Raw genomic sequence first — 8,783 nt, 5'->3', positions numbered from 1 at the left:
TACTCTGCTTGATCCTGAGCTCAGTGCTGGGGAAGATCAATGCTTGATACCATCAAAGTTATTCTCCGTGGTCCAGTGAATTCCACAACCTGACCCTGCAAGATTTTACAGTTCTTGGGGATTGGCCAAGGTAATCAGAGGAAAGAATGGTACTCATAGTTTTTGATGTGACTTTTCTACTCTAGCCCTGGTCAGGGGGCCTGGCTCTCAGGACCACGGAAGCAGGAGGTCAAAGGACCGTGTTGCTCATATAAGGAGATGTTGAAGATTCAGAAGCTCATTGGTGTCTGAGCTGCAGAAAGTGGCAGATGCAGCCTCCGATACTGCCTGAAATGGTGAGAGGTGTCGCTATTGGCTCCCAGGAGGGAGGGTGTAAGGGGTGGTCTATATAGACCCCGGTCGGCACCCTAACGCCTCCTCACAGGCTGATCCTGCTGCTGGGACTGTGACCTTGAGGACGTGGGGTCAGGATGGCTCTGAGCAGACACCTCTCCCTGCGGGGACTCTGTGTCCTCCTCCTCGGCACCGTGGTGGGTGGTCAAGGTAAGAGCTGCCCCTCTGCCCTGGGTCCACACAAGGCAGTGCACGCCTTGGTGAAGGGAAAGGTGTCTGTAGCTGTGGAGCTGAACCTCAGTGTTTTTGACCAAAAAGGAGCCACGCTGACTGTGAATACTTGTCCGTCTCCTGTGGGGGGTCCACTGCCAGTTGTGGCAGATTTTACAGAGCAGTGAGGTTTGCTCTGGACTGAGCTGGGTCAGCCTGAGTCCCCTCCACTCCCTCAGGGAGCTTCTAGGGCCCAGTGACTCCCAGTGTGTGGAAGCTCCAGCTACTGACCTCAGCTGGGACTCTGGGCTGTTCCCACATGCTCCACATGCTTGGTGTGTGAGCACTGCCACTGGGTCCCCATGTTTCCTGTGTGTATGCTCCTGTAGGCTCTGTGTTTGTGTTTGTGTGTGTTTGTGTGAGGGTGAGGAGTGTGTGTGTGTGTGTGTGTGTGTGGGTGAGTGAGGAGTGTGTAAGACTGTGTGTGTGTGGAGTGTGTGTGTGTGTGTGTGTGATTGTGAGGCATGTGTGAGGGTGTGTGAGGAGTGTGTGAGGGTGTGTGTGTGTGTGTGTGTGTGGAGTGTGTGTGTGTGAGGAGTGAGTGAGGAGTTTGTGTGTGTGTGTGTGTGTGTGTGTGAGTGGGAGTGTATGTGGAGTTTGTGTATGTATGTGTGTGTGAGGAGTGTGTGGATCCTGTCTCTGTGAGAGGAACAGAGCTGATGAGCAGGGACTGAGTCCATTGGTCTGTGAAGCAAACAGGGTCCCACAGGGCTGGATGTCTTGGCCACTGCATGTAACCAAATCAGAGATAATGGTGCACCTGCCTGCCTCTCTCTGGCTCCTCTCTCCCCATCCCCCAGGCTCCCCTCTGATTGTTGCTGTGTCTTCCCAGCACTGGGCTCTGTGAGATGCTCTGCCTGCTTACCTCACCTGTCCCTACCAGGTGTCCATTACAGAGCAGAAGCCCACAGCCAGGAGAGGGGACCTCTTGTCTGTAGAGATCAGTTGATATGCAGTCGCAGGTGTATAAGTTCCCTAGTCTCTGCCCCAGTTCCTGTGACATTTCCTGATGTGCTGGGGCCCTGGGATGGTCCTTTCCCCTCCCAGGATCTGCTGTGACTCTGTAGGGAGCACTTTCTGCCTCGCGCCCTCTCCTGTTCCTCTCTGGAGCTGGTTTCCCCTGAGTGAGAGGATGGCGGGCATCAGGGCTGGGGCTGCGGAGAATCTGGTCTCCAGCCTGGAGAAAGCAGCTTTCTCAGATGTGGGTGCTGATCTGGCTGAGACTCCATGCAGCCCCATCTCATCTCAGAGCTCACTGTCATCCCCTAGACCTCAGCCTTGCGTCCACAGCTCTCCTTGGGAAGTCCCCTCCCTCCTCATCTCTGCTCCTTGAGTGCTGGGCAGGTGCTGGTGAAATGTCTCCTTCTGAGGGCTCTGGAGGTCAGAGGTGGGTTTTGGTCGCAGAAGGGGGAGATGATGGGTGTTTTGATGCATGGCCCCCTCCTCTTACAAGAAAAACTGTAGGAAATTTCATCAGTTGTTTTTTAAGAAGCAAGAATATTTCACCAAAGCAACCACTATTTTCATTTTCTTTGAAACAACACCATTCAGAATTATCCTATAACATTTTATTCTTCTTCTTCATGTTACAGTAGACTTGCTCCTTGTAGAATAATAGTCTTGGCCTTTCTGAGCATCTGATGATTTCTCACATATTACAGGAATCTCCACCTTGAAATTCATGATGGGCATTGGCATAAAACTATCTCTCCAATGCAATTGATGCCATTAGCGTAGATCCTCAGGATTAGATAATCTGGCATATATTGTTTTGTATCCTGTTTTTACAATCCAGAATATATTTTGGGCATTTTTCTATATCATTAACTATTCTTTTACACACTAAAGCATTTTATTGTAGAATTAAAAAATACAGGCTATCACAGGGATAGTACTGAATTTTTTAACTGCCTCCAGCTATTTCACTATATGCAGAAATGCAATATGCTCACCTGACCATCTGTATTGAGCATTCAGTTGTTTTCAAAATTTTTTGCTATTATGAAAATGTTACTCTGAACTTCCCTGTGTTTAAATGTAGGACCATCCATGACTGCTTCTCTTAATCATATTCTAAAGGTGAGGTTTCCAGGAATTCCCTGGTGGTCCAGTAACTAAGACTCCCTGCTCCTAGTGCAGGGTCCCAGATTTGATCCCTGGTCAGGGAACTAGATTCCACATGTGGCAACTGAGAGTTCGCATGCTGCAGCTAAAGATCTTGCATATGGCAACTAAGACCTAGGCAGACAAATAAATAGATAAATAAATAAATATTTAAATGTTGGGAAAAAAAAAAGTGGAGTTGCTGCTTTATAGGCTGAGTACCTCTAAGGTTTTAAGGCTTTGTACCTATACCTTTATGGTTTTTGGTACATAGAGATTAATGCTTGCCAGAAATAGCTGCACTGAACTTTAGTTCTACAAATGGTGAATGAGAATGTTAGTTTCCACATAGCTTCACCAACTTTGTCTTCTTACGAGGTTCTAAAACCTTAGCCAGTTTGGTAGGCAAACACTGGCATATATTAGCTAATTTAATTCTTCGTTTGTCAATTACTTTGCTCATTACATTTGTCCTTTTTACCTTGTGATGGCTATCATTTTTGTCATGATTTGTATTGAAGCTCTTTATACTACTACTATCATCTACTGCAACAACCTACAGTGCACTTACTTATATGAACAAATTTGAGCACACAACAGTCCAACAAGCAGAATATATTTTTTATCCACCAAACAGATCACTGAGGGAAAGCAAAGTCACTTGCCCAAGATGAGTCAGTTGTAAGACACAGAGGTAAGACTTGAAACCAGGCAGTTTGGGTGCAAGTCCCTGTCCTATTGAATTACATTATTTATAGACTGAAGACGCTTCCTTCAGTTTACTATTTGATTTTTTTGGCTGTACCAAACCAGACCAGGAAGCAAGCCTGTGGTACCTGCACTGGAAGTGCAGAGCCCTAATTGTTGGACCACCAGGGAAGTCCCTCACGGAAGTTTCTAATAATATTAATTGCCTATTAAAATTTCCCATTTTTGTTTCCACTTTCAGAGCCTTGTCAAGCATGTTCTTCCCCACTTCAAATTTAAATAAATTATTTTTATCTGTAATAATTTTATGAATATATTTAAATGTGTAAATACTAAATAATTGTGTAAGTTATTTTATGTATGATATGACATTCTACCTAATTTTATTTTTTCCAATGTCATTCCTGAATTATTTCTTTTTCTTTTCTTACTGATTTGAATGCCATAAATGTGCTAAATTATATCATTTCCATACTTTCTTTTCAGAATTTATTTAGACTTTCATTCCACAAATGTTTATTAATTTAAAGGTGGGTTTGTGGGGCATTCGATCCATACCCTTTGCAATTCACCAGATGCTGAGGCCCTAATGATGGTGAATAAAGCTCCCTGGCCCATATTAACTGATAGTCTAGTGAGTCTGGACAATAAAACTAGAAATTATAATAAACTCTGATAAGTGCCATCAGTGGGGACACCAGCGGGTTTTTTTTTTTTTTTTTTTTTTTTTTCCCAATGAGTTATCTTTTCTCATCAAGTGACCAAAGTATTGGAGCTTCAACTTCAGTATCAGTCCTTCCAATGAATATTCAGGGTTGATTTCCTTTAGGATTGACTGGTGGGGTTTCCTGACAGTCCAAGGCACTCTCAAGAGTCTTCTCCAACACCACAGTTCAAAAGCATCAATTCTTCAGTGCTGCTTCCCGGGTGGTGCTGGTGGTAAAGGACCCGCCTGCCAATGCAGGAGACATAAGAGATGCAGTTTCAGTCCCTGGGTTGGGAAGATCCCCTGGAGAAGGAAATGACAATCCACTCCAGTATTCTTGCCTGGGGAATCCCATGGATAGAGAAACCTGGCAGGCTGTGATCCATAGGGTCACAAACAGTTGGATACTACTGAAACGACTTAGCATGCATGCACGCAGCTTTCTTTATGGTTCAACTCTCACATCCATACATGACCACAGGAAAAATCACAGCTTTGACTCTACGGACTTTTGTTGGCAAATTGAGGTCTCTGCTTTTTAATATGCTGACTAGGTTTGTTATGGATTTTCTTCCAAGGAGCAAGTGTCTTTTCATTTCCTGGTTGCAGTCACTGTCCACAGGGATTTTGGAGCCCCCCAAAATAAAATCTGTTGCTACTTCCACTTTTTCCCCATTGAATTTAGTTCAGATGACCATTTCAAGTATTAAAAGCTGAGAAATATATTTCAAGCTCCCATTACTATTATTCCTGTCATTCTTTCCCTTGCATTTGCAAAAGTTTTTGTCTCTCTATATAGTTGTTTTTATCTATTGTTTCCAGCTTTATTGGAAGGTAATCACCATATAATAAGATATAAGTGAAAGGTGTACAGTATGATGACTTGAAATACATATGTATATATTCTCCAGTGAAGACATACAGGTGTCCAAAAAACACATGAAAAGATGCTGAGCATCACTAACCATCAGAGAAATGCAAATCAAAAGTACAAAGAGGCATCACCTCACACCAGTCAGAATTGGCCATCAAAAACTCTATAAAGCATAAATGCTGGGGATGGTGTGGAGAAAAGGGACTCAACCAAGAGCAGACTCATTGGAAATGATGCTGGGAAACATTGAAGGCAAGAGGAGAAGGGGGTGGCAGAGGAGGAGATGGTTAGATAGCATGATGGTTAGAAATCATCATGAATTTGAGCAAACTTCAGGAGATAGTGGAGGACAGGTGAGCCTGGAGTGCATCAGTCCATGAATTGACAGAGTTAGACATGACTTAGCAACTGAACAACAACAAATAACTGATTCACTGTGCTGTACAGAGGATACAACATTGTAAAGCAACTATACTCCAATAAAAATTAATTTTAAAAGGATACAAATGAACTTATTTACAAAACAGAAGCAGATTTACAGATATCCAAAACAACTTATGGTTACACAAGGGGAAATGTTGGGAGTTAGGGAGAGGGATAAATGAGGAATTTGAAATTAACACACACACACCTTACTATATATATGATAGATAATCGACATGGACCTACTGTATAGCAGAGGGAAGTCTAACCAGTATTCTGTGGTAAGCTGTGAGAGAAAAGAATCTAAAAAAGAATGAGTGTATGTATTAAAATATATAACTGAGTCACTTTATTGTACACCTGAAACTAACACAACATTATAAATCAACTATACTCCAAAAATTAAAGTATTAAAAAAGAAATACATATATATTTTGAAACTATTAACATAATTAAGTTAGTTAACACATTTATCACATTACATAGTTACTATGTGTATGTTATGAGAACTTTTAAGATTGACTTTATCAGTAATGATCAAATATACAATCCAGTATTGTCAACTAAGATCATGACAACTGATTCCATCATTTCTTGGCAAAAAGATGGGGAAAAAGTGGAAACAGTGACAGATTTTATTTTCTTGGGCTCCAAAATTACCATAGATGGTGACTGAAGCTATGAAATCAAAAGATGTTTTCTCCTTGGAAGAAAAGCTATGGCAAATCTAGGCAGCATATTAAAAAACAGAGAGATCACTTTACCAAGAAAGGTCCCTATAATCAAATCTATGGCTTTTCCAGTAGTCATGTATGGTTGTGAGAGCTGGACCATAAAGAAGGTTGAGTGCCAAAGAAGTGATGCTTTCAAACTGTGGTGCTGGAGAATACTCTTGAGAGTCCCTTGGGCAATGAGGAGATCAATCTGTCGATCCTAAAGGATATCAACCTGAATATTCATTGGAAGACTGATGCTGAAGCTATAATACTTTGGCCACCTGATATGAAGAGCCAATTCACTGGAAAAGACCCTGATGTTGGGAAAGACTGAGAGCAGGAGAAGAAAGGAGTGACAGAGGATGAGACAGTTGGATGGCATCACCAACTCAATGGACATGAGTTTGAGCAAACTCCAGAAAATAGTGAAGGCCAGGGAAGCCTGATATGCTGAAGTTCATGGGCTTGCAGAGAGTAGGACATGACTTGGTGACTAAATAACAATTGTCAACTACAGTCACATGTACATTCCATCCCCAGGGCTTATCTATATTCTAAGTGGAAGTTTGTACCACCATCATCCTTTCCTCCCACTCCCATCCCTACCCAGGCAACCACCAATTTACTCTCCTTATCTATGAAATTGTTTTTTTTTTTTTAAGAGTTCACATATAAATGAGACCAAACAGTATTTGCTTTTCTCTGTTTTACTTCTTTCACTTAGCATAATGCCTTCCTACATTAATTATGTGTTGCTGTGCTACAAATTACTGCAAAGCTTGGCATCTTAGCCCTCATGATTAGAGCCCATGCTCAGCAACAAAAGAAGCCACTGGCATGAGAGGCTCATGCACCACAATGAAGAGTAGCCTCTACTCTGTAACTAGAGAAAGTCTGTGAGTGGCAACAAAAACCCAGCACAGCCAAAAATAAACAAACAAAACAAAACAACAGCTTAAAGCAGCAAACATCTAGCACCTTATAATTTCCATGGGCTAGGAATCAGCAAAGATTACCAGGGTCCTCTGACTTGTGTTGTCTTACTGGTTCAATCATCTGAAGGTTCAACAAGGGGTGGGTACCACTCAAACCCACCTGGTTGTTGGCAGCATTCAGACTCTAGGAGACTGTTTAACTGAGAGCCTCAGTCTCTTGCTGGCTGTTGCCAAGAGGCCTCCCTTGGTTGTTTGTCATGAGGGTCTCTCCATACACAGCTCACAATGTGGCAGCTGGCTTCATTAGAGCTAGACAGAGAGAGATAGGTCACCAAAAGGAAACCAGAGTCATCTTGAAACCTAATCTCTTAAGTGACATCTCATAACTTTTGCCAAATACTATGTGTTACATGCATGTTACTAGATACATTGGAGTGTGGGGATTACACAAGGGCATGAACACAGGTGACAGGAATAACTGGGACACTGTGGAGCCTGTTACCCCAGCCCTCTGTTCCTGAGCTGGATGAGATGCTCCCTATGGACAGGGAAGGAGAGGGAGGATTCCTCCCTGGGTCCTGGGCCATGAGCTGTAACTGAGATGGGGAAACTGGGCCCTAGTAGCCTTGGGCACATTTACAGGGAGGGCAGCATCCAGAGTCTCTGGAGGCCTGTCCTTGGTGGTGTCCCTGGAGCTGGTTCCACAGGCTTGTGAGAAACACCTGGTGCCTCCTTTCCTGCTCCATGTTCAGTGATGGCACATTGGGGGTTTTGAGTTGGCCACGGTGGGAATGTTTATACCATAAAAGTCAACAAATGCAGGGATTTTTTTTTCCTTCAGAGAGAAGATTATTTTTTATTACTTATCAGCACACCACTGCACTCTCTCTTAAAATCTCTCCTGTGTCCTGTGTCTGTGTCTCTCTTGCAGTTCTGGAGCTGAGGCTGAAGGATGGAGCCCACCGCTGTGAGGGGAGAGTGGAAGCGAAGTACAAAGGAGAATGGGGCACTGTTTATGCTGAGAACTGGCTCATAAATGGTGTAGAAGACGTGTGCAGACGACTGGAATGTGGAGTTGCCATTGATGCTCCCAGAGGGTCTTATTTTGGACCAAGACTTGGCCCCATTTGGTTTTTATATGGTTCTTGTGAGAGTATAGAGGCTGAATCAACTTTGAGTATCTATAAGTGTGTTCATATTGATTTTAAAAACTATAATGACACCTTCTCTCATGACCAGGATATTGGAGCAGTCTGCTCAGGTAAGGCCTGTCTGGTCTGGGAGGGGATTCCCAGCAGGAAACACCTCCGTCTCATTCACAGAATGACCATGGGGAAACCAGATCACATGCTTTAGAGCACCCTTGGGGGAAGACTCTGGTCACACTTGATTCTTAGAGCATTAGGTTCTCAAGGGGGGTTAAGGGTTTGCTTGGCCCTGGACAGTAAAAACTTCAGACTTGTGGACAGCTGGACCCTTCAGATCTCTGTGATGTGTCATAAGAGGTGGGGAAGTGATGTCAAATGTTACAAACAGTTACAACTGCTGGGTTATACTTTCATACAATGATTTGACAGATTAGTTTCATCATGATTATTTTTTATTCTATTGAGATGGCCAGTCAGATTTGGCCACAAGAGAGGGCATAAGAGAGGGCAAGCATAGTTTATTACACTCTCTGGTCTTAAAGAAACAGAGTCACCAGAGGTATGAAG

At 43.2% G+C, this 8,783-nt stretch overlaps 1 long non-coding RNA gene across 1 annotated transcript; it reads left to right on the top strand.

Annotated features, from left to right (window-relative positions):
• Nucleotides 1-220: 220 nt before the first annotated feature.
• On the top strand, nucleotides 221-8,462 carry LOC138986789 (uncharacterized). Its single transcript, XR_011463443.1, has 3 exons — nucleotides 221-335; nucleotides 425-543; nucleotides 8,000-8,462. It is a non-coding gene; the product is annotated as an uncharacterized lncRNA (long non-coding RNA).
• Nucleotides 8,463-8,783: the final 321 nt, after the last annotated feature.

The sequence above is a fragment of the Bos mutus genome, unplaced genomic scaffold (assembly GCF_027580195.1).
Source record: "Bos mutus isolate GX-2022 unplaced genomic scaffold, NWIPB_WYAK_1.1 CTG1561, whole genome shotgun sequence".
In the NCBI taxonomy this organism is placed as follows: domain Eukaryota; kingdom Metazoa; phylum Chordata; class Mammalia; order Artiodactyla; family Bovidae; genus Bos; species Bos mutus.
The sequence above is the reverse complement of the archived record's forward strand: the minus strand, read 5'-3'. Positions and strand labels throughout refer to the sequence as shown.